Source organism: Perognathus longimembris, chromosome 13, assembly GCF_023159225.1.
Source record: "Perognathus longimembris pacificus isolate PPM17 chromosome 13, ASM2315922v1, whole genome shotgun sequence".
NCBI lineage: Eukaryota > Metazoa > Chordata > Mammalia > Rodentia > Heteromyidae > Perognathus > Perognathus longimembris.
In genome coordinates this window covers 20,572,199-20,596,921 of record NC_063173.1, presented here as the reverse complement: position 1 = coordinate 20,596,921, position 24,723 = coordinate 20,572,199, and the positions used below count along the sequence as shown (strand labels likewise).

The following is a 24,723-nucleotide window of genomic DNA, read 5'->3' as shown; positions in this document are numbered from 1 at the left end:
TCCTGATAAATTTGTAGACAAAAGGGATGTGGTTACTGTCTTCAGGAAGTCTACCTAAGTCTACCTAACAAAGCCTAACTTTGATGACTACTCTGAAGAAAAATGCAAGACACGAGAGGAATATGAAATACAGACCCCTACCCAATTTATGTCAATGTAGTCCAAGGTAATTTTTTGCAAGGAAGTCTGTGATAAACTGCTGCTAATGCAACAAACTATAGATTTAGATTTAATTTCAAATTAAGTGAATTCAAATAGCAACAAGTGGCAGGTGGCCATTTACTAAGCAACATAGATCAATGCCATGATAATCTCTTGAATCAGAAAGATGAGTCAGTGGGGGCTGGGAATGTGACTTAGTGGTAGAGTCCCTGCCTAGCATTGATGAAGCCCTGGGTTCAATTCCTCAGTACCATATAAGCTGAAAAACCCAGAAGTGGTGCTGTGGTTCAAGAGGTAGAGTGCTAGCCTTGAGCAAAAGCTCAGAGACAGTGCCCAGACCCTGAGTTCAAGCAGTGGGACTGGCAAAAAAAGAAAAAGAAAAAGAAAGAAAAAAGAAAAGTGTCAAAGTTAGTTATGTAGAAATAAATTAGGCAATCTCCCAGGGAGGTAGCACAACACCTCAGAGGCCCAGAGCAGGGAGGAACATGGCTGGTGCTGCAAGCTGGAATGACAAATATAAGATCTCAAATTGATTGTGTCAAAAGGTCTTGGCCCTATGAGGAAGACAAGGGAATCCACTGCAAATCGCAACTCCTGGGGATACAAAGAGGAGGGTGGGTTCTGCCTAGTGTATATGAAAGTGAATATGGGAATTTACTGTAAAGTGTGTTTGCCAAACCAGAAGTGTGAACAATGTGTGGCATCATGCTTAGTTCACCTGGCTTCATTTAATGCAGATTCAAATCTACTTGTTTAAGGAGAAATGGGTGGCATTATAAAAATCACTAGAATGCTTAAGAAACAGACTCCAAGTGGTCCTATGAGGAAAGACTTAAAGGCTCACACGGTGTGGTTCTCCTTATCTTAGTACTGCCTGAGTAAAAAGCCAGAGACCACTCTAGAGGTAATTGCTATAGAATGCATGTCCTCTGTCACAGCCAAGTAGTCTGATGTTTAGCACTCTGCCTCCTTACATCTGGTCCTTGCCTAGTTGCTGATATCTTTATTTTATTGCCAGTCCTGGGCTTGGACTCAGGGCTTGAGCACTGTCTCTGGCTTCTTTTTGTTCAAGGCTAGCACTCTGCCACTTGAGCCACAGCGCCACTTCTGGCCATTTCCTATATATGTGGTGCTGGGGAATCGAACCCAAGGCTTCATGTAAAAGAGGCAAGCACTGTTGCCACTAGGCCATATTCCCAGCCCCTGCTGATATATTTATCAACACCATCAAGATGACACCCAACCCTCTACACTCATGCTGCTAGAAGGAATGGGGCAGCAACCTTATTTCTTCTTCTCAGGGTCCCAAGAAATCACAAGATGGACTGAATCTACATTTCTTTCAGATCCTTTGCTGAAGGAGGCTTCCTTTTCTGACTCTCCAGCTTATGTGAGACAAGAGTGTGCATTGGAGGGTAGCAGGGACTTGCTTCCACGCCCTAGCAGCACAAACTTCATAGGGAATATCTAGAATCCTTCTCTATGGAGCTTTTTAGGAATTGTCTTGGTGCTTCTCCATGAGTGTTATTTCAGACATGAGCCAGTTTCACAAGATGCTCTGTGGAGCAGTAGAGGCTACACTCAACCAGCAGAGCTAAGGGATCCTGTCACTGTTTTATCCTGCAATTTAGAATGGAAACTCCTAATAGATATTAGGAGTTTCACTGTATGTCAATTCCTGTGAACTCTCTTTACATGTTGGCCATTTGAGAATCTCTGATTCACAAGCTGGTTATTTCCCCACCCTTTTCACTTTCCTGGCCCTGTAAGTTTTGAGTTCTTTGTGTATTCTAATACTAATTCTTTGTTCTTTTTATATGTTAAAAGTATATTCTCTATTTTTCAGAAAATTCAAGTCTTTCTATACTTCATTTTGATTATCTTAAACAATGACTTTTTACAGAATAGGGTAAAAACCTTTCACAAACAGGATAAATGTCTTTTCCCAATTTGGGGCCACAAAGTTGTCCATTACATTGTTGTGCCTTTACTTTCAGGTATTGACCCTTCTGGAGTATAATCTGGCACACAACAAAAGTTCTGTTCAGTTTTTATCTTTTGTGCTTTACAAGGTCAGCTAGTATTCCAAATATCATATGTTAAATTACATACTAATTTGTCATCATTTTGAAGTCTTTTTAAATTCCTGGTTTATAGAAGTTTATTTTTATTTTATACTGGGAGCTGAACAATTGCTTCACTGTCCCTACTGAGTCTATGCCAAACCAGTCTCAAATAAGGACTCAGTATTCTTTCTACTCTGACATTCCCTCTACCCCCACCCCATCTCCTGAGTTTTTCCTGTGTCTTCTGACAGTTCTCAGCCTCAAGATTCTCCTCTGTTTGGCATATACAAAGGAGTCCTTCTGATCTCTATCCTTAGGAGTTGAGTTCATGAATATTCATCCCAGATGCTCTTTAAATACTAGCTCTTGGTTACATGAAGAATTCATGGAGGTGGTCTCTGGAAAACATGCGAAAGATTGAGAGAAAAACTCATTTAAGCTGTGAGATTCTTGGGTCTGGTTCAATTTCATCAGCATTCAGAATGTCAGGTTTAAAAATCAACCTTATAAACTCATCAATATCACAATAGGGTGGGTGTGTTTTGCCCACTATGCTCTTCATCTGGGGCCCAGATCCCAAGTCTTGTTTAGAGTATGGTATCCAAATTTTTACTTCCTGTAGTTTCCTTGGTACATATCTTCATAAGTTATATGTTGTCACCTCTTGGGTTCCCAGACCATTAGTGGATAGAGTGATTTGATATAAACACATTCTGGAAGTGTGTGCTTAAAACCACCAGAGAAACTGAAAAATGAGTATGTTCTTAGGTCACAGTTTAAAAAAACCTTGTGTAAACAGGGACTGAACTGCAGGCAGTACAGTCCAGGTTTCCATGCTGCCAGAAACTATATATACTTCATTGAAGCTCCCATATCAGACCCATGTGGAAAGCCCCATCTGATGAGCAGATTCTCTACAAATCTACAGAAACCATTCTGCTGCTCCTCCACTTTCAAATTCAATTGTGTCCTCCACAAGTGAAGTGGGTGGTCAATACACACACAGCAGAAGTGAAATCTCAGCATTCCCTGAGTGTTCCATCTGGATATAGCCTCATATAGACACTTTGTGGATCACTGGAAAATGAAGGAGTTATCTATGGTTCTGTGAACACAGAATCTCAGCATGTACCTGGACATGCTTAGCCCAGGCATTCATCAGCTGGAAACATAGGGTGCGGTTGATCTGAAGAATCTTTTGGATCCAAGACATATTAAGACACAGGGGACAGATAAGGCGGCCATTCTTGCTGTTCCTCTCCAAAAGGCTTGAGGCAGATGGAGCAGAATATCTGATTACAGTGATACACCAACATAAGGATTTTTTTGGTCAGTGAAATAATGTATGAATGATTGTAGCTCTAAATGGGTATGAAGTTTCTTTTTATCTCTTAAGAATTAAAAAATATTTTATATTATGTTTTTCCCTCATGTCCTCATCCACAAATTGTATTATTCATTTTCAAAATAGTATCTACTGAGAATTGAAGATTCTTATCACCCAGTATTGAGCTTTACCTTGGTGCTTAGTCATGCATAAACATGCAGCACCTACAATTGACTGCTGAAGGTTTGTAGTCTAGGAAGAAAAGGTCATTCCTTATAGCCTAGATACAGTAGGCAATACTATCTAGGTTTGTGTGTGTTGGTTATAGAATGAGGACTTCACCTAACAACACTTTTTAAAGGTCATATTCTTGTCTTTAAGCAACATATAACTAAAATATAAGCAGATTCTTTTCTTATCTCTTCTGATGTGGCCAACAATTCAATGTGGCAATTCTGTTTTACATTCTTGTGAGGGACTGCTACTCTTTAGGTTTCCCATGAAGATATTACTGTATTATAATTATATTGTTTCTTAAGTCATCAAGACTGAAACTTCCTATTTTAACATCTTGCTGACATATTAGTATAGGTTTGTTATTGAACTCTGTGGATTCCATTTGACCTATTTGTCTACTTATGAACTACAGTGTTACAATGTGCATGAGTCCTATTTTAATGGATATTTCGACTATCACATTAATTTGATTTCTTGAGTTAAAATATCTAGCTGCAATTTTATTGAAAGTAAATTATATATCACTTTTAGGAAGAATTGTCATCTTTACCATATCATCCTATTCATCAGCATTGTGAGGATCTTAATTTATTCAGATATCCTTTTATGGTCTTGACCAGATAACATTTTCTGGAGCAATCTACCATATTTGTGTTTCTATTTTGAAAAGCATGTAAGTTTGTTTTTTTTTTCCATTCTTTGGGCTTGGACTCGGGTCCTGAGCACTGTCCTTGACTTCCTTTTGATCAAGGCTAGCACTCTACCACTCGGGCTTTTTCTGTGTATGTGGCACTGAGGAATCAAACTCAGGGCTTTATGAATGCTAGGCAAGCACTCTATGGCCAAGGCACATTCCCAGCCCTAGCATCTAAGTATTTATTATTATTCTAGTTGGCTATTTTTGGAATGGAGAAAAATTGGCCATTTGGCTAATTTTTCCTATATGTAAGAATCTTACTGACATTTATTAATTCTAATAGTTGCTCTTTGACTGGGTCAGCTTTTCTATGTAAGTGATCATACAAAATATCTTTAATCTTTCAACAAGAGAAAGAATCTTAACATATTGATCATTCCCTTCCATAATTAATTTTCAAAGAATTATTTGGAAGTACAAAAGTATTGAACTGTACAAAATGCTTTTCTTCCACACATATTTTATCTTTTTTTTTCTTGCCAGTCATGGGGCTTGAACTCAGGGCTTGAGCACTGTCCCTGGCTTCTTTTTGCTCAAGGCTATCACTCTACCACTGGAGCCATAGCACCACTTCCGGCTTTTTCTGTACATGTGTGTTGAGGAATTTTCATGCATGCTAGGCAAGCACTCTAACACTAGGCCACATTCCCAGCCCCATATTTTATCATTTTAGTGCCTTAGTGCCATAAGTTAAAAATTCTTTTTTTTTTAGGTTTTTATTATAAAACTGATGTACAGAGAGGTTACAGTTTCATACTTTAGGCATTGGATACATTTCTTGTACTGTTTGTTACCTTGTCCCTCATACCCCCTCCCCCCTCCCCCTTTCCCCCCCTGAGGTGTTCAGTTCACTTACACCAAACAGTTTTGCAAGTATTGCTTTTGTTGTTGTTTCTCATATTTTACCCTTTGCCTCTCAATTTTCGTATTCCCTTTGAATTTCCTAATTCTAATACCAGTACACACTGTTTCCCATACACTCAGATAAGATTACAGAGATAGTGTAGATACAATCACAAGAAGGTGATATACAAACATCATCAATAGTAGAAACTACAGATACACATGGGATGTTGAAAGTAGTTACAACTCTGATATAACAATCATTTTCATAAAATGGAGTTCATTTCACTTAGCATCATCCTATGTGATCATAAGGGTATAGCTATTGGGCTCTTGTTATCCTCTGTTGTGACTTGCCTAAACCTGTGCTAATTATTCCCAATAAGGGAGACCATAGAGTCCATGTTTCTTTGGGTCTGGCTCACTTCACTTAGTATAATTTTTTCCAAGTCCTTCCATTCCCTTACAAATGGGGCAATGTCATTTTTTCTGATAGAGGCATAAAATTCCATTGTGTATATGTTCCACATTTTCCTGATCCATTCGTCTACGGAGGGGCATCTGGGTTGGTTCCAGATTCTTGCTATGACAAATTGCGCTGCAATGAACATTGTTGTGCTGGTGGCTTTACTGTGATTTTGTTTGTAGTTTTTTGGATAAATACCCAAAAGTGGGTTTGCTGGGTCATAGGGGAGTTCTACATTTAGCCTTCTGAGGAATCTCCATACTGCTTGCCAGAGTGGCTGAACCAGTTTACATTCCCACCAACAATGAAGTAGGGTTCCCTTTTGGCCACATCCCCTCCAACAACTGTTGTTGTTAGTTTTCTTGATATATGACATTCTTACTGGGGTGAGATGGAATCTCAATGTTGTTTTGATTTGCATTTCTTTTATGGCCAGTGATGTAGAGCACTTTTTCATATGTCTCTTGGCCATTCTCATTTCCTCATCAGAGAAGTCTCTTTGTAGGTCTTTAGCCCACTTGATGAGTGGGCTATTAGTTCTTTGCGGTTTTGTTTTGGAGGAAGGTAATTTTTTTAGTTCTGCATATATTTTAGATATGAGGCCTTTGTCTGTTGAACGTCCGGTAAAGATCTTCTCCCAGTTTGTGGGCTTTCTGCTTATCTTGCAAGCTATGTCCTTTGCCATGCAGAAGCTCTGCAGTTTGATGCAGTCCCATCTGTCCAACCTTTCTTTCATTTGTAGCCTTTCTGGGTCTTTGTTCAGAAAGTTCCGTCCTGCGCCAAGGAGCCCAAGTGTTTCTCCTACTTCTTCCTTTAGTGTTTTCAGGGTGTCTGTTTTGATTTCGAGGTCTTTAATCCATTTGGAATTGATTTTTGTGCAGGGTGATATATATGGATCTAGTTTTAGTTTGTTGCATGTGTTGAGCCAGTTTTTCCAGCACAATTTGTTAAAGAGGCTATCTTTCTTCCAAACTAATGTCTTAGCCCCTTTATCAAAGATTAAGTAGGCGTAGTTCTGTGGGTTCATTCCCGGTTCTTCAATTCTGTTCCATTGGTCTTCAGGCCTGTTCCGGTGCCAATACCAAGCTGTTTTTATTACTATAGCTTTATAATACAGCTTGAAGTTGGGTATTGTAATTCCTCCAGCACTGTTCTTTCTGCTTAGGAGTGTTTTTGCTATTCTAGGTCTTTTATTATTCCATATGAATTTCTGGATTGCTCCCTCTATTTCATCAAAAAATGGTGTTGGGATATTAATGGGTATTGCATTGAATTTGTAGATAGCCTTTGGCAATATTGCCATTTTGATTATATTAATCCTCCCAATCCAGGAGCATGGGAGGTTTTTCCATTTCCTTAGTTCTGACTTAATTTCGTTTTTCAAGGTTTTAAAGTTCTCCTCAAAGAGGTCTTTCACTTCTTTGGTTAAGGTTATTCCTAGGTATTTTATGTTTTTGGAGGCTATTGCAAAGGGAGTTGCTTTCCTGATATCAGCCTCGGTCTTCAGGTCATTAGCATACAGAAAGGCCATTGATTTTTGAAGGTTTATTTTATATCCTGCAACTTTGCCAAAGTTTTGGATCAGCTCTAGTAGCTTGGGGGTAGAGTCTATGGGATTCTCTAGGTATAGGATCATGTCATCTGCGAAGAGAGAGAGTTTAACTTCATCTTTACCTACTTGGATCCCCTTTATATTTTCTTCTTGCCTGATTGCTCTGGCTAGGAATTCTAGTACTATGTTGAAGAGCAGGGGAGAAAGTGGACATCCCTGCCTTGTTCCTGATTTTAAAGGGAATGGCTTTAGTTTTTCACCATTTAGAGTTATGCTTGCTGCTGGTTTGTCATAAACTGCCTTGATTATATTCAGGAATGTTCCCTGGAATCCCAGTTTTTCCAGGGCTTTTAGCATAAATGGGTGCTGGATTTTATCAAACGCTTTTTCCGCATCCAGAGATAAAACCATGTGGTTCTTTAGCTTGCTCCGGTTGATGTGGTGGATTACATTAATTGACTTGCATATATTAAACCAGCTTTGCATCCCTGGGATGAATCCAGTTTGATCGTGGTGTATGATTTTTTTGATGACCTGTTGAAGTCGATTGGCCAGAATTTTGTTGAGAATTTTTGCGCCTATGTTCATCAGGGAGATCGGTCTATAGTCCTCTTTCCGTGATGAGTCCCTGCCTGGTTTTGGGATGAGGGTTATACTGGCTTCATAGAATGTGTCTGGTAGTGAACGTTCTCTTTCAATTTCATTGAAGAGTTTGAGAAATATTGGTGTGAGTTCTGTTTTGAAGGTCTTGTAGAATTCTGCAGTGAGTCCGTCTGGACCTGGGCTTTTCTTGGATGGGAGATCGTTTATTGCCGTTTCTATTTCTATACTGGATATGGGTCTGTTTAGGAGGTTTAAATCTTCATGGTTCAGTTTGGGGATATGAATTTTTTCTAGGAAATCGTCCATTTCTTCCAAGTTCTCGAATTTGTTGGCATAAAGGTTTGCAAAATAGTCCCTTATTATTTTCTGGATTTCGGTTATTTCTGCGGTGATGTTACCTGTTTTATCTCTTATCTTGTTTATTTGAGCGTGCTGCCTTTGTTTTTTGGTCAGGTTTGCCAGGGGTCTGTCTATCTTGTTGATTTTTTCAAAGAACCAACTCTTTGTTTTGTTGATTCTTTCGATTTTTTTTTGTCTCTAATTGATTTATTTCTGATTTGATTTTAATTATTTGCTTCCGTCTATTGACTTGGGGTTTGGCTTGTTGTTCTCTCTCAAGGAAATTAAGGTGCTTCCTTAAATTATTGAGTTGCTGTTTCTCCAGTTTGTTGATGTATGCACTCAGAGATATAAATTTTCCTCTGAGTACTGCCTTTGCTGTGTCCCAAAGGAGCTGGTACTTTGTGTCCTCAACTTGGTTGAATTCCATAAACATTTGAATTTCCGTTTTAATTTCTTCAATGACCCTCTGATGGTTCAGCAGTGTGTTGTTTAGTCTCCATGAATTGTAGCGATTTCTGTGGTGGCTGGTTGAGTTGAGCTCTAATTTTATTCCGTTGTGGTCTGAGAGAATGCAGGGAATGGTTTTGATACTTCTGAATTTGTACAGATTTTCTTTGTGCCCTAAGATGTGATCTATTTTGGAGAATGTTCCATGTGCTGCTGAAAAGAATGTGTATTCTGTTGTTGCTGGGTGGAATATTCTGTAGATGTCGATTAAGTCTAGTTGGTCTATGCAATTGTTTAGTTCTGTGGTTTCTTTGTTCAGTTTTTGCCGTGTTGATCTGTCCAGAGGTGATAGTGGAGTGTTAAAGTCCCCAACTATCAATGTGTTTGGGTCTATGAGTGATTTTAGAGCCAGTAGTGTTTGTTTGATGAAGTTGGGTGCTCCTGCATTTGGTGTGTAGATATTTAGAATGGTTATTTCTTCCTGTAGGAGAGCTCCTTTTACTAGTATGTAGTAACCTTCTTTGTCTCTTCTTACCTTTTTTAATTTGAAGTCAATTTTGTCTGATACTAGGATTGCAACTCCAGCCTGCTTATGGCGGCCATTTGCTTGATAGATTTGATTCCAGCCTTTCACTTTTAGAAGATGTTTACTTTTGGTGGATAGATGTGTCTCTTGGAGGCAGCAGAAAGATGGATCTTGATTTTTGATCCAATTTATGGGCCTATGTCGTTTGATTGGAGAATTAAGTCCATTAATGTTGACAGTTAGGATTGAGAGATGATCGTTTGTTCCTTTCATTATCGCTATCTTGTTTAAAGCTGTGTCTTCTCATTTCTTGATCTGATGTTTACTAATTAGGGTTCATTTCTCTGTCTGTATTGGAATCTTGATTATTTTCCCTGTATAGTACATCTTTAAGGATTTTGTGTAAAGCTGGTTTGGTGGAGATATATTGTTTCAGTTTTTCCTTATTGTGGAAGACTTTTATTTGACCTTCGGCTATGAAGGAGAGTTTGGCTGGGTACAGAATTCTTGGTTGGTGGTTATTTTTATTTAGAGTTTGGTATACTTCATTCCAGGCTCTCCTTGCTTTCATGGTCTCTGCTGAGAAGTCTGAGGTAATTCTGATTGCTTTTCCTTTATATGTGATTGTTTTCTTTGCCCTAACAGCTTTGAGTATTTTTTCCTTGCACTCTGCTGAAGCTGTTTTGATCACAATGTGTCGGTGGGATGTCCTATTCTGGTCTGGTCGATTTGGGGTTCTAAATGCTTCTTGTATCTGTATAGGCCCTTCCTTCTGGATATTTGGGAAGTTCTCAGCTAATATTCTGTTAAATAGGTTGCCTATCCCATTAACGTCTTTCTCCAAGTTTTCCTCAATACCTATTATCCTTAAATTGGGCTTCCTGATCGTGTCTTGAATCTCCTGTAGCGATCTGTTTTGTTGATTGGACTGGATTTGTATTGATTTTTTATCTTTCTCCATAGAATCTAAGGAATCTTCAGCTCCCGAAATTCGATCCTCTGCTTCAGTTAGTCGGGACTGTAGGCTAGTTACTTGATTTTGAATCTCTTTTGCTTCTGACTGGTCTTTCCTGATAATTTCCATGTCATTTCTTAGGTCTTGTATGGACTTCTTTACTTCATTAACTTCATTACTTTGGTTTTTTTTGAGAGTTGTCTCTCAAATCTTTAAGCTGGTTAGCTATCTTTTCATTTGACTCTTGAAGTTCATTTATCTTTCTATTTGTGGATGCCATGAAATTCTCCATTAATTTTTGCTTTGCCTCCTCATGCTCTAGAATAATTGACTGAAGAGATTCGAACTTTTCATTTATCATGTTTATCAGTAGACTTTGTAGAGCATTTTGAGGGTTCTTTTCTTTCTCTTTGATTGGCTGCTCTGCTTCCTGCTTGTTTTGAGTGGGAGATAAGACTTCATTGTTTGCCATCTTTCTTGTGTTTCTTCTGCCCATTTGAATGGGGGATGCCAGTCTACCAGCACCTGTGAGCGCTGTTTAAGACCCAACGCAGCCCTTACCAAGCACTGTTGTGTAAATCTTACAAGTTCACAATTATGTACAGATACCCTGTATACCTGTCTATGAAATTAGATTTGGTGCTCCTAAAGAATACAATCTAAATATAATAACTGATCCTGCACCCTGTATTCAGTAGTTACTTATTTACTGTTACAATCCTATACACAATACTTGTTTTTTTATTAATATCTTTTAGGACTGGCTTTCTCTGTGAACCCCTTTGATTCACTCGTATTAAGCTGGGATACCCTCTATCCAATAACCAGGAGTCATTGGAGACTGGAGGTCTAGGCAGTAAGTCAGGAGGGTAAGTTGGAGGTAGTAAAGAGAATAAAGTGTATTGGGGAGGGGAGGTGGTGATTTTGGTTTAGTTTCAGTGACGTGGAAGTGTCGAGAAGAGTAGAATCAGTAGAGAGAATAAGGTTGCAATGATAGATAATGGAGAGTTAGCAGAAAAGAGTGGAGGTGTTCTTCATAGGAAAGTAAGTTTTAAAGAAAGAGAATGCAGAGAGAGAAATAAAGTAAAAGTAGTGGGGGACAGACGCACACAACAGAGAATAATTATTTTAAAAAGAAGATAAAATAAAAAGAAAAAAAATTTAAAAAATCAGCAAAGGAACAACCCAAACAAACAGAAAAGAAAAAAAAACTTGATAAAACAAACTGGTAAAAATAGAAAACATGGTGGGAAAAAAAAAAAAAGATGACGTTTCCGAATTGAAAAAAAAAATTTTTTTTTTGTTTTTAAAGTTTAAGAAATGTTGAAAAGATAAAGAAAAAAAAATGGAGTCTTCTTTGTTTGGGTCATCTTTTCCCAGTCTCTGGTTTCCTTATGATGATCTGCAGTCTATATTCCTGATTTTCTGGGTTTGGCAGAATTCAGCTTGCTCCTCTGTTTGCTGCAGGGCCATGGCCTTTACAGCCTGCCTTTGAATAGGCTGTGAACTCAGCAGGGAGGGGCGCCTCTGGTCTGTTTTACCCAGCTGAGAGGTGCTTGCCTGTGCAAGGCTTCTGCCTCCTGCACCGGGCGGCCTCCTTCGCAGAGGTGGCTTTGGAAAGCAGCTCCTTTTCGGGCTGGGAATTGGAGTTCCTCTGTGACGGGACCTTTTAACTGTCTCAGGTTCCTCAGTCTGGTGTTTCCCTGCCGCTGGGAGCTGGTGGCTGTTTTCGCTTAAAATTTAGAAGTTCTGGCGGGTAGGGCGGGCCACCTCTGGCTAAGCCGAGGCCCAGGGCATGCCCCCCACCTGGGCAGGGGGCGTTCTCCTGGGCGGGGTTGGCTCTCGCTGATTGGTCCCTCTTGCCCTTTTCAAAGATGGCTAATTTGACCTCGCTTTTCCCAGGCCCGCTTTAGTTCCAATCTGGTCTGACCCTATGCCAGTGGCAAAGATGGCGCTTTGCTCTGGCGGTGGGGGCAGGGCTGCCTTGCTGGAGTTGCTCTGTGGTCACCAGTGAGAATATCTTTTGTGGGTACTCACGCTTTCTCGGCGATTTCAGGTCGTCCGTGCTCAGGCGCCGGCTGGTCTCCACTGTGTGCTTTACCTCCATGGAGTGCGGGTTGCTGTGATGGGCACGGTGCCGGTGCCGCCGACAGTGGCGGGGCGGTGGGACACCGCCCAGAGCTCGAATCTGTGTTTTCAGACGAGCAAAGTCGATTTTTCCTTCCTGGCCAGAATCCCTGTACTGTTACAACTTAGGCTGGTTGTATTTCTAGTAAGTTAAAAATTCTTAAATGCCTGTAATAAAATCTACTTAAAATAAAATCGCTTAAAAAAACTAAACTTTAAAATATTATATACTTAGAATCCCATATAAAGCATACATGTAGCTTAAGAAAAAAAAGTTAAGAAAAAAATGAGCACCTGCTTTCTTCTCAGATTATGCAACAGGTCTTCTTGAATCACAAACCAATTTTTGCTCACAATTTTATTTTCACATTTATTTTATGCATTTTTGGTAGGACAGGCTGATACTGTTTTTCAAATATTTGTTTTCACAAAACAGCTGTCTTTCTAGCTCATGATATCCATTTATTTACCATCTATCATAGTTAAGCCCAAGTTCCACATTTTTAGGCTTTTGCTAGTCTGCATTCAATTTAAAGATACTCATTTCTAGACTACTCTGGATAGTGAAATCGCTGCAAGAATAGATCCAAATGCATATTCATCTAAAGTACGTAGGATTTTGTATACTATTCACATAATATCACTGGATGTTGAGGTGCCAGACTTTGAAGTCAGGCCCCATTTTATCACGTGAACCCCATTTTAGAGCCAATCAGATTTGCACCTGTGTCCTAATCTTGCTTGCTTGAACACCTGATTGTTGTAACCTTGTTCTTTGCCTTTATAAGCCCTGTGTAATCACAGCTCGGGGCTTCCTCCTAACCTCCGCTGTGTCGGTGGGTAGGACGAGGCCCAAGTTGGCAGCTCGTTAAATAAAGCCTTGCCTTGCTTTTGCATTTCGGAGGGTCTGAATGCCGGTGGTCTTCTTGGGGGTGGTCTTGCGACTTGGCACAACAATGTTACATGATTGGACATAGGGTGGCCAAGAGACTACTCCAGTAGCACGTGTAATTCTGGGTTTGTTTCCATTCCAGTTTGCCAGAAATGTGAAACTGTTACAAGTCATCAGAAAAAAAACACAAACCTGATTATTATGAATTAAAATCTCCTTGACCTTGATGTAGTCTTGTAAACACAATATAAAGAGGAGGTTGTGAGCAATTTTAAGTTGGGGTCTTTCACTGGCTGAATACTTCCTTATGATAACTCTACATAAATAAAGCTTTTTGGTAGTAAGTTAGACATTTTTGTCACAATTTCCAAACTATGTTAGTGTGTCCATAGTATACATGTCATGCACATTATATTCCTGTCTGTTGTCATGTATAGATGCATCCAGATATTTCTATTGTATAGTTCTCACTATATACTTATTTATATTTTGATGGATATATTTGTTTTTGGTTATTATTATCGATGCATATTCCTTCACTTACCTCTTTTACCTATAAGGATTTTTATATGTGCCTAGAAATATATATGGATCTTATGGTATATGCATCTTTGTGAGACATGCCCGAATACCTTGCATCATTGAAGAGGCAATTAGCTGGCCCCGCCTGTTTCCCAGCCCTGGGGCCACACGTGGCTGTTACACGGCAACCCAGAAAGGCGGTTCTAGCTGGCCCCACCTGCCAGCCTTGGGATCATGTGTGGCCAAGATGGCGCCTGGTGAACCCGGAGGCGGTCCTGTGGGCGGTGACATATAATTAGGCCTCTTAGGATTGGTCCCTCTGCCCTCCACCCCTGACGGGCAGCTCAGACCTCCCTTCACAGTCCCTAGATAGGTGCGTGTACACCCTTCCCCTTCCTGCTGCTCTCTGACCTATTTAAGAGTGGAGCTTATTTCAATAAAGCGAGACGTGCGGAGACATTTCTCCCAGGCTGTCTGATTGTCCATTGGTGGGGGGGGGCTTGCTGCGGGCGGTCCATTGACCCTTCTCCTTTCTTGGCCCCCATTGGTCTGGGCGAGCTTCCTGTCTCTCCCTCAGGTTGGGAGAGCACTGGGGGCTGAGACCCTGACACATCTTCACCTTTGGTAGCAGATACCAATCTATTTTCCAAAGTGGTTGTAGCACTTGCTTTTGCCCTTTGCAGTATATAATCTTTTACTTCAAAAACTTAAAAAGAATTTTGCAAGTCTGAAGATTATCTTTAAATTTCAAGTCCTAGGTTACTTATGTGGTTTGAAACAGGGTCTTGTTGTGCAGTCCAGGTTGTTCTCAAACTTAAAATTTTCCTGCCTTAGTTTCCAGAGTTCTGGCATTACAGGTATGTAACCCTATACATAGCTGGTCCAGTTCTCTTTGTTATGTTTTCTTTTACTATTGATTTATAAACATCATCCTTTTTTTTTTCTGGTCCAGGGGCTTGCACTCAGGGTCTGGGTGCTGTTTCTGAGCTTTGGTGCTCAAGTCTAGTACTCTACCCCTTGAGCCACAGCACCTCATACAGCTTTTTTTCCACAGTAGTTTATTGGAGATAAGTCTCAAAGACTTTCCTGCCTGGGCTGGCTTTGAACTGTGACCCCCATGTCTCAGCATCCCACATAGCTAGGATTACAGGCATGATCCACCAACACCCAGCTTATAAACACTTTTTAAATGTATTCTGAATACATTTAACTTCTTTTAATTACTCTGTTTCTGTGGTTTGAATGTAGTTAGTCTTCCAACAATTTGGAAGCTAGAACTCCAAAGTGAGAATGTTGACAGGTTGTAGAAATTTTAAGTAGGGGAGTGTGGGGAGAAGTTAATTAGGGAGTTGATGACATGGTCCTTTGAAGGAACTAATGTGGTTCTCATGAGATCTAGATTCATTCTTACAGGAGAGGTGTTGTGGAAGTGCAATTACGAATATTCCCCTTTACTTTCTAGTTTTTCCATGTGGATTCTGCCTTTCACATGCTCTCTCACCATTTGTCTTGCGGTGCTAAGGATTGAATATATATGTATGCTAGGCATTCTATTTTTTTTGGGGGGGGGCAGTCCTAGGCCATGAACTCAGGGTCTGAGCACTGTCCCTGGCTTCTTTTTGCTTAAGGCTAGCACTCTGCCACTTGAGCCACAGCGCCACTTCTGGCCATTTTCTGTATATGTGGTGCTGAGGAATCGAACCCAGGGCAAGCACTCTTGCCACTAGGCCATATTCCCAGCCCGCTAGGCATTCTATCACTGGACATTTGTAGGACTTTTCAAGCCCTGACCTCTCCATAGTGCATTACTTCTCTGCATAACCAGACCTATTTTCTTTTGTTATTAACATATGTTGTCTATGTATCTCAATTTTATCAGAATATGTACATCAGTAGTATCTGAATATCTCATTATTATTATAGTGACTTAATATCTGTATAGTATTGAACAGGGATAGAATTCCTTGTGTGAGTGTAAGGTTTTCCTGTTCCTGCCATTAGGTGGTGTTATGCCAAGTTGCGAAACAACCACCAAGAAGACCGAGACTCAGACGTTCCGAAATGCAAAAGCAAGGCAAGGCTTTATTCAAGCGGGCCACGGCCCGGGCCTTGTCCTACCCACCAACACAGCGGAAGTTAGGAGGAAGCCCCAAGCTGTGATTGCACAGGGCTTATAAAGGCAAAAACAAAGTTACAGCAATCAGGTGTTCAAGCAAGACAAGAAACAAAGTTACAGCAATCAGGTGTTCAAGCAAGCAAGATTAGGATACAGGTACAAATCTGATTGGCTCAGGACTCAAGGGACTTTGGGGATGGTTAGAGTTAAGCATTCCCAGGCGGTTAGAGTTCTTGACCGGCTGGGCCCTAATAAGCTTGCCCTGGGTTTGCTCATAGTTTAAACAGACAAGAAAACGGGGACTGCCTGAAAATGGGGTTTACTTTAACTCTCCATTCCCCCCTTCAGTGGCAGGATACAAACTTTGTAGTATGAAGAAATCTAGGTACCAAATGTCCTTTAAAAAAAAAAACCTAGCCTTATTGCAAATATCTGATTACTGAAAGTTATTGCCCTGGAAAATTATGGCTAAGGGCCATTGCCTAAAGCTGTCTTGAAATCCAGTGATGTGCCAGTCTACAAAAGCTAGTGTGCTTAAAAAGCAACCAGGAAAATATTAGATTTCACTAAAGTCAGGCTTTAGGTTAACTTAAGTTAAGCTTCTCTACCCAGTCTATGCAAAAAGTTGCAGGCAACCCAGCAGAAGGTGTGACATTCTACTGGAGCCACTGGGAGACACTACTGCCTGACACCACCAAGGCCCCTGCCCATTCCATTTGAGTGAAGATCAAGGACAGCCTGACAGTCATCTGGAAGAATCTACATCTTCACCCTGATCACCCCTACCATGGTAAAAGCAGATGGGACTCTCACATGCAGCTGATTCCTGCTGGAAAGTGCTTTGGATCTGCTGAAACTAAAATTTTGGGGGGGACATTCTTGAGTTGACTGGAATAAACTAGCTCCATTAAGAAAATTGGATATCATAAGAGATTTCCAAATAGACAATTCCATGGAACTGATGGCTTGCTTCTAAATCCAAAGCATGTGTGACAGGCTAGAGAGTCACTCCCAGGCAATACCTGGGGTGGGAGGTGTGTGCAAGTGTATTAGAGGATGTACAGATGGATTAGGGTGTGACCTCAGAGGGAGGGAGGCAACTGCCCCCAGGTGTGCCAGTTACGTAGGTAAATGGACAGAGATTTAAACTGCTGGAGCCATATGCATGGAGCCCTCCTGGGGGTGGATCTTACAGATGCCACTGGCCAACCTTAGGCACTTAGAGGCATAGGAACTCGGAGAAATCCATTCTAAACTAGTAACTCATGATAGTTGGCTCTGGTCTGATAGTAACCTGTTTCTTAGGAGCAGCAGTCCCATCGGACTGACCCTTGCCTCATCTTTGCTTTCCCCAACAGCCTGTGAGTGGAGTCATAGTAAATTGCCTTGATGTAGTTGAGATAAACCTGATTCCACAAGCCAGAGGAAAAAAAATGAAGACAGTTTTAAACTCTAGCAGCAAAGAAGCTCCAGGAAATGTAAAGAGGAAAGTTAGTAAAGAAAGCCTTGGGGAAAGGGATAGAGGAATCAAAATGGTTTCCTCTGGATAAGAAAGGGATTTGAAAAGTAAGGATTGTCAATTGTCACAGAAGGTTCAAGTAAGTGGCTGATGGTCTGAGTAGAAGAGGGCATGAGTGGGGATAAGGAAAGACTTTAGAAAGAGAATTGGGGAAAACAAATGATTCCCTCTAGATTAGATAAAGGAAGGTGAAATAGGGAGGTCAGATCTGGCCAGTGCCATCATTAACTGTGGAGGGGCGTCAGATTGACTCCAGGTCAGATTAGAGCAGAAGCCAACTCCATCTTCACTAAGATCTCCCACACCCTATTCAGGGAAGTTCCCCTTTGCTGTGATGATTGTGTAAACTGCTTGACCACCTGAAGCATGGAAGTTTCAAGGAACAGTCAAGGTTAAACCTATGCCCTCCTATGAGTAGGCGCATCCACCTGCATCATGTGAGCCCTGCCAAATCCATGCGCCAATTCTAACTAGAATGATAGGCTGGTTCAAACAGATACTATGAGACAGACTGTAATTCCATTGGCCACCTGCGTGTGGCAGGCTTGACCATGTGGTGTTTGCCTTTATAACCCGACCCTGAGTGTGGCCGGGGGCATGTGGTCCTAGCACCCGAGTCTGGGCTGTGGCCCTGGTTGGCCAGCCTGCTTTTTACGGTTGCGGTTCCAGCTCCCAAGTCTGGGCCGTGACCCTGGCTGGTCAGTATACTTTTTACTTCCCCAATAAACCCATTTTTTTACTTGAGACTGTCTCTGAGTGGTGGACTCTTGGAGGGATGGGGGATTCCCCCCACCCTTGGACCCCATTACATTGTGGTCCCCTCCTTTGGGGGGGGGCATTACATTTGGTGCATGGGCCGAGAAGAGTCCTTAACCACCTTTTTGGGGGAAGACGCCAGGGTGAAGAAAAGAAACCTCTCTAGGTATTGTTAGCATTTCCCTAGCCTCAGGTCCTCAGCTCCTGCCACTAGCCCCCAGATCCACCCATGATCCACTAATGAGCCACTCCTACTCACTGTAAGCTTATAGATCCACCCCCCCCCCCCATAAGCTCTGCCCTTTGGCAATATGACTCCGCCCTCGGCTAATGATACCTGAGGGGCAAGCGGAGCACCTCCCACCTTAGTTGCTTGAAAGTATAAAGACCCCCAGAGAGAGAAGCTGCCACCTGGATAAGGTGCAGACGCCATGTAGCTCCCTCTCCCGTGGCCCCACTAATAAACCTCCGTATGAACCTTCTTCTCCTGCCTGTGATTATCTCCGCATGGTCCTCTGGGATGGCCGATACCTATGCTTTCAGGTATAGGTGTGTATGTCTGACCTTGGCTGACCAATCTGTTTCTGTGTCTGGAAAGGCCCTCTGTAGGGCCGCCTGAGTGAGCCCATTTGTAAAGGGGTGCTGGGCTGCAGAGTAGACCCCAATCCCCGACCTGTAAAGGTTCTGGAGAATGCACCATCTGGAAAGGCTGTTTGTGGGCGCTGGACTGCCGAGTGGGACCTCGCCTGTAAGGGCATGGTGGAAAGTGCGCTGTCTGGAAAGGCTGTTTGTGGGGCCACCTGAGTGGGCCCGTCTCTAAGAGTGTGCTGGAAAATGCGCTGTCTGGAAAGGCCGTCTGTGGGGCCACCTGAGTGGGCCCGTCTGTAAGAGTGCACTGGAAAGTGCACTGGCTGTAAAGGCCATCTGTAGTTGCTAGGCTGCGGAGTGGGCCCCATCTGTAAGGGTGTGCTGGAAAGTGCGCTGGCCGTAAAGGCCATCTTTGAGGCTGCTGAGTGGGCTTGTCTGAATCTGAAGGTGCACCGTCTGTAGGCCTGAGACAGAGAGAAGCTGGACACAGCAGAGCTCTCTAAGGCTGGGGCGGTCAAGGGATGCCTTGACCCCTTCTGAAGGTCCTCATAGTGGAGGGATGTGTTTGTTGTAATCTAACTTACTTTACAGGAAGACATGGAACACGCGGCCTCTGCCGGTATCAAGTTCCAAACAGCCTCCCCAGGCCCCCTTAGGATCAGGAGGACCGAGGGGAAGAGAGAGCAGCTTTAAATAACAATTTTCTTCCAACTGAAGGTATTTAAAGGTCAATTGATCTGTTAAATGCTCTAGTCAAAATTGGGCTGAGACTAGAGTCAAGTACTGGGTGGGCTAAGTCTTAGCCCAAGGAATCCCCTTCCTGCTCTCTCCAGCAAGAAAAGTATTTGATGTCCTAAAATATCTTGTTAAAACTAGCAAGCCCTGGTAAATGAGACTAAAGAATGCTAAAATCATTTGTTAAAAAAGTTTTGTCTTAAAATTTCGAGGTTGCAGGATTAAGATTGGCAAAAATACCTCTTGCCACTGGAAAATGTATGGCCGATGTTTATTTTGCGCTCTTTAAGATCTTTTGAATATGTATCTGTGTGTGCATGTGTGAGTGTAAACATGTTCATACTATTAGTATGATGTAAACTTGAGTGTGTTTAAGTTTAAATTCAAATGGTCATCAAGTTCGGGCGTTACCAAATGCTTTAACAGATTATTGCATTGTTTTAAAGAGGAACTATAGTTAAAAATTGTTTAATTAAAAGAATCAGGGCTAAGTGTCAGAAATTTGGATGTAAAGGTTTATCACTGTTAAAAAAAATGCTTGGGATTCTCAGTCAGAGACCAATAGAAAAGGACAGGAAAAAACTAGGACGGACCTGTGTGCCTATCCTCAGGAATGAGGGGTGATCTGGCAAAGGTGCAGCTTAGCCAGTCCACAGGCCCTGGAGGGAATCCACGTGGTGGGACAGCCATAAGGGGGTGTCCATTCATGGGGGAAGGGGACAAGCCGGCACCAAGACAGTTCATCAAGCTCTGAGGAGTAGGATGGAGATAGGCCGTTCTGTAGGACAGGCCAATGGAGGCCATTCTTTTGTCTCTTTTGTTTACAAGTGAACATTGGAAACCTGGTGGTAAAAATGAATGATTTGACTGGAATTTCTAAAACTGCCCCTTAGGATTGATTTTTAATATTGGAAAACCTTAGAGGAGGTTAAAAAGTTTATTTGTATTTTGCAATTTGGATGTATTCAAAAACAAAAGAAAAGCTAAGTCTGGATTCTTCTGCTTGTAGTTCTGGTGTACACTGCAGAATGTACTTTTGTCATGATTGTTTTGTGTTGGGCTCATTAGCCTCTCCCGGCTCGGGTACTTCTTTCTTTCCACCCTCCCTTTCTCGCCCTCTCCCCCAGCCGTCTGACCCGCAGATGAGCTAGAGTGAAGCAGGGGAGTCAGCGCCGACCTGTCGTGCACGTGGCCTGGCCGCGGATGTGTGCCCGCCTCCTTACCGCTAGAAATCTGACGTACACATGCCACGGGGTCAGCTTCTTAGAGCGAACTAACTTTATTGAGACAAGGACAAGGGGAGTTGATTCCGAGGGGAGGGGTTTGGCCAGGATGTCGATAGGCTGAAAGGTATCACCTGACCCCCAAGAGCTACTGTCACTCGAGCGCGCCGAGCCAGGGCGGAGCTTGTAGGTGCCGAGCTGGCTAGGATGGGTTGGGGGCTGTTTGCCCAACCGGTTTCTCTGGATTCCGATCCAGAGGGGGAAGCCGGGCCGCATTCCCCAGGGCTGGGGGAGGGGCATCAAGCCCCTTCCATCAAGGCCAAAGATGGATCCCAACAGTTTTGGGTATCAGTTTAATGATGCAGGTACTGAATTTTATGTGTATACTGTGATGTAATAGTAAGACTCCTAACTATGTGAAGTTACATATAATCAGGCAAGTATTTTAAAGTGTGTATATATATATATATGTATATATATATATTAAACTAATGGGGATAGAATAAACTCTCATTAACTCTGAATGTAGGAAGAAATGGCAAAATGGGCTAACGTTTCTCATTAGTTTATTGGAAAGCTGAATGGATAAGTATTTCTAATTTTTTAATTGTAATTCTTGCATTAAGGAAAAATTGTCATTTGAGTTCAAAGGTCTTCATGCAGTAACTGGGACTGAAGGAAATAAAAAGGCATTTTTAAAACAGGCATCCCAGAGGCAAAGGGTAGTGCCAGGTTTCAGAACACCTGTAAGCTTCAGAGTTTTTCCAATGCAGATAAAAAAAAAAAAGCTAAAGAGTTAGTGTTAAAGCAGAGGTTAGTAAAAGGCTTTGAAAATCAAGAATGCATTTCTAGATAAGAAATTTAGAAGTAAAATTGCCCTAAATGATTGTTGTGAAGTGAGAAAAGGAAAATTATGGCTACCAAAATGAGTAATTGCCATTCTAGTTTGCTTGTAGGTTTTTTGTAACAGTTTCCAGCAGGCCCACAGAGAAGGACAGATGATTCCTACAAGTTTGTCAAGATGTAACATTGGCCCTTAATAAGTTCCAGGTAAGAGCATGCTTAAAAACTACTTCTGTATGGACCACCTTGTTGCTTTAATTGGAGTAAAGTGGCCTTTTGTAAGACTCATTGATCAGAAATCTGCGGTTCGAAGCCAGCCTGGGCAGAGAAAGGTCCCTGTGAGAGTCTTCATCTCTAGTTGGCCAGCAGAAGTGCTGGGAACAGAGTTGTGAGTCGCTTTGAGGCTCAAAGTGGTAGGGTGCTAGTCTTGAGCTGGAGAGCTGAGGGACAACACTCAGGCCCTGAGTCCAAGTCCAGTGACAGACCAAGAGAAATGCCAAAGGTGCATTTATACCAGCATGGAAAAGTCACTCCTGGGACAAAAGTGATGGAGCATCCAGAGGCAGTAAGCCACTGCTTGGATGGCAAGGATGGTGTCAGATCCTAGAGTCACTCCTGTTTGGCCTTTCAAAAGTTAATCAAAGCCGGGAGGTCCTAGAAGAATAGTTCGTAAGCATGCCTTTCCAATGCCCATGCCTGTCTACTGGGCAGGAACTTGCCAGTTGTCTGTGGTAGTGGGTAGTAAAGATAAGTTTGTCCAATGGGAGGATAGTTTAAAATCCCAACTCTCTGCATCCATTCAAAGCCCTAACTGCCAGTTAATTTTGAGCTGGTACATCTGTTCAGGAAAGAAAGCTTGTAGATCTGAGATTGTGTCCTTATTGAGATCCGTTAAAGGCCTGCAAAGGTAATGTAGGCATTTTTTTTAGGTCATCAGAGATCAGTTCTCCAGCCAGTCAGGAAAAATCTTTTACAAACTAGAATGTTAAGAGGCTACACTGTTGTAGCCCAGAAAGAAGTCTGTATAGTTGAAAGTTAAATGTTGAATGTAATTTCCAGTTTGGAGTGAAGCTCCTAATGGACGTCTGATCCTGCAGGCCCTTGGTAAAGTAGACTAAGGTTACAGGTTCCTGGCTAGGTAAGGTCAATGCCCCTGAGCCTGAAGAAGTTACAGAAGATGGATGATCTTCGCCCATCGGCCCCCTTTTAGGATCAAGGGACCAGAGTTGTTTTTGGGAAGATAAGGCAGGATAAACTCTTGGCATGGAAAAGAGGTAACAAGTGTACAGAGACTGTACTTATGAGAAATGGTTGCAGGCCAAGCCTTCTATGTTGGCTTAAAAAAAAATCCTAGACTTATTGGAAATATCTGATTTAAACTTATTGCCCTGGCAAAATGATCCAAGGGCCAATGACTGCCTAAAGCTGTCTTAAAATTCAGTAGGGCACCAGCCTGTAAAAGCCAGTGTACTTTAAAGGCAACCAGGAAAATATTAGATTTCACTAACGTAAAGCCTAGGTTGTTTCTTTAACCAGTCTGTGCAGGAGGTTGCAGGTAGCCCGGCAGGAAGTGTGACAATCTATTGGTGCCACTGGGAGACACTGCTGCCTGCTGCCACCACATCCTCTGCCCATCCCATTGGGTTGAGACCAAGGATGGCCTGACAGTCACCTGGAAGAATCTACATCTTCATCCTGAGCACCCCTACTGTGGTAAAAGCAGACGAGACTCCATCACACGCAGCTGATTCCTGCTGGAAAGCCACTTTGGATCTGCTGAAAGTAAGGTTTGGGGGGGGACATTCTTCCTGTGGTAACCTTCCCACTCCTCTTTTGTTGACTAGCTCTATTAAGAAAATTGGAAAGCATGTGTGGCAGGCTAGAGTCACTCCCAGACAATGCTTGGGGTGGGAATATATGCTTGTGTCTAAGTATATATTAATCCAGATGGATTAGGGTGTAACCTCAGAGAAAGGAGGGATGCCAGTTACCTAGGTAAGTGGATGGAGATTTAAACAGGTCAGAATACCTGCAGTCCTCCTGGGGGTAGACCTTAGAGATAATCTGTTTCTTTCTGGGTGCAAGCTTAAGAGGAGCAATCCCATCCGACTGGCTTTGGGCTCATCCTTGCTCTCCCCAGCAGCTTGTGGGTGGAGTCACTTTACAGTCCAGGAAAGATTAAGCTCTCCAACAGAGAAATCAATGATTTTATTTTTATGTACAAGAAGAAAACGGTGGAATGTAATAGGGAGGTCAGATCTGGCCAGTGCCATCATTAACTGTGGAGGGGCGTCAGATTGACTCCAGGTCAGATTAGAGCAGAAGCCAAAGCCATCTTCACTAAGATCTCCCACACCCTACCCAGGGTAGTTCCCCTTCCGCTGTGATAAGATTGTGTAAACCGCTTGACTACCTGAAGCATGGAAGTTTCAAGGAACGCTCAAGGTTAAACCTATGCCCTCCTATGAGTAGGTGTATCCACCTGCATCATGTGAGCCCTGCCAAATCCATGTGCCAATTCTAACTAGAATGATAGGCTGGTTCAAACAGATACTATGAGACAGACTGTAATTCCATTGGCCACCTGCGTGTGGCAGGCTTGACCATGTGGTGTTTGCCTTTATAACCCGACCCTGAGTGTGGCTGGGGGTGCGCGGTTCTAGCTCCCGAGTCTGGGCTATGACCCTGGCCGGTCAGTATACTTTTTACTTCCCCAATAAATCCATCTTTTTACTTGAGACTGTCTCTGAGTGGTGGACTCTTGGAGGGATGGGGGATTCCCCCCACCCTCGGACCCCATTACGTTGTGGTCCCCTCCCTTGGGAGGGTCCCCATTACAGTAGACAATCCCTAGAAAGTTTGAGTATGTAGCAAATGGTGTCAGTATGTCTTACAATTAGAGCTTATGAGTAAAGTTGGTATGTAATCAAATTGGCTATAATATAAATAGGGTCATAATTGGGGCTTCGGTGTGAAACTGCGTCTGCAGGCCTAAGGGACTTGTGTGATGTCATTAAATGTAAACCAGCAAGATTTCATGTGAATATCTAACTGCTTGATTCCACCACTGGATGGTCTTGCAAAGTAGGTGAGGCCTGGATTTGTTCATCATGTGTAGCCTTAGAAAAGGGTGCTGTTTTTAATGCCAATCAATCAGGAATCATTAGGGAAAGCTTGGC

At 42.3% G+C, this 24,723-nt stretch overlaps 1 long non-coding RNA gene across 1 annotated transcript; it reads right to left on the bottom strand.

Moving 5' to 3' along the window:
- Positions 1–1,333: 1,333 nt before the first annotated feature.
- Positions 1,334–13,831, bottom strand: LOC125362300. Its single transcript, XR_007213054.1, has 3 exons — positions 13,605–13,831; positions 2,445–2,449; positions 1,334–1,365 (listed from the first exon to the last, which is right to left on the bottom strand). It is a non-coding gene; the product is annotated as an uncharacterized LOC125362300 (long non-coding RNA).
- Positions 13,832–24,723: the final 10,892 nt, after the last annotated feature.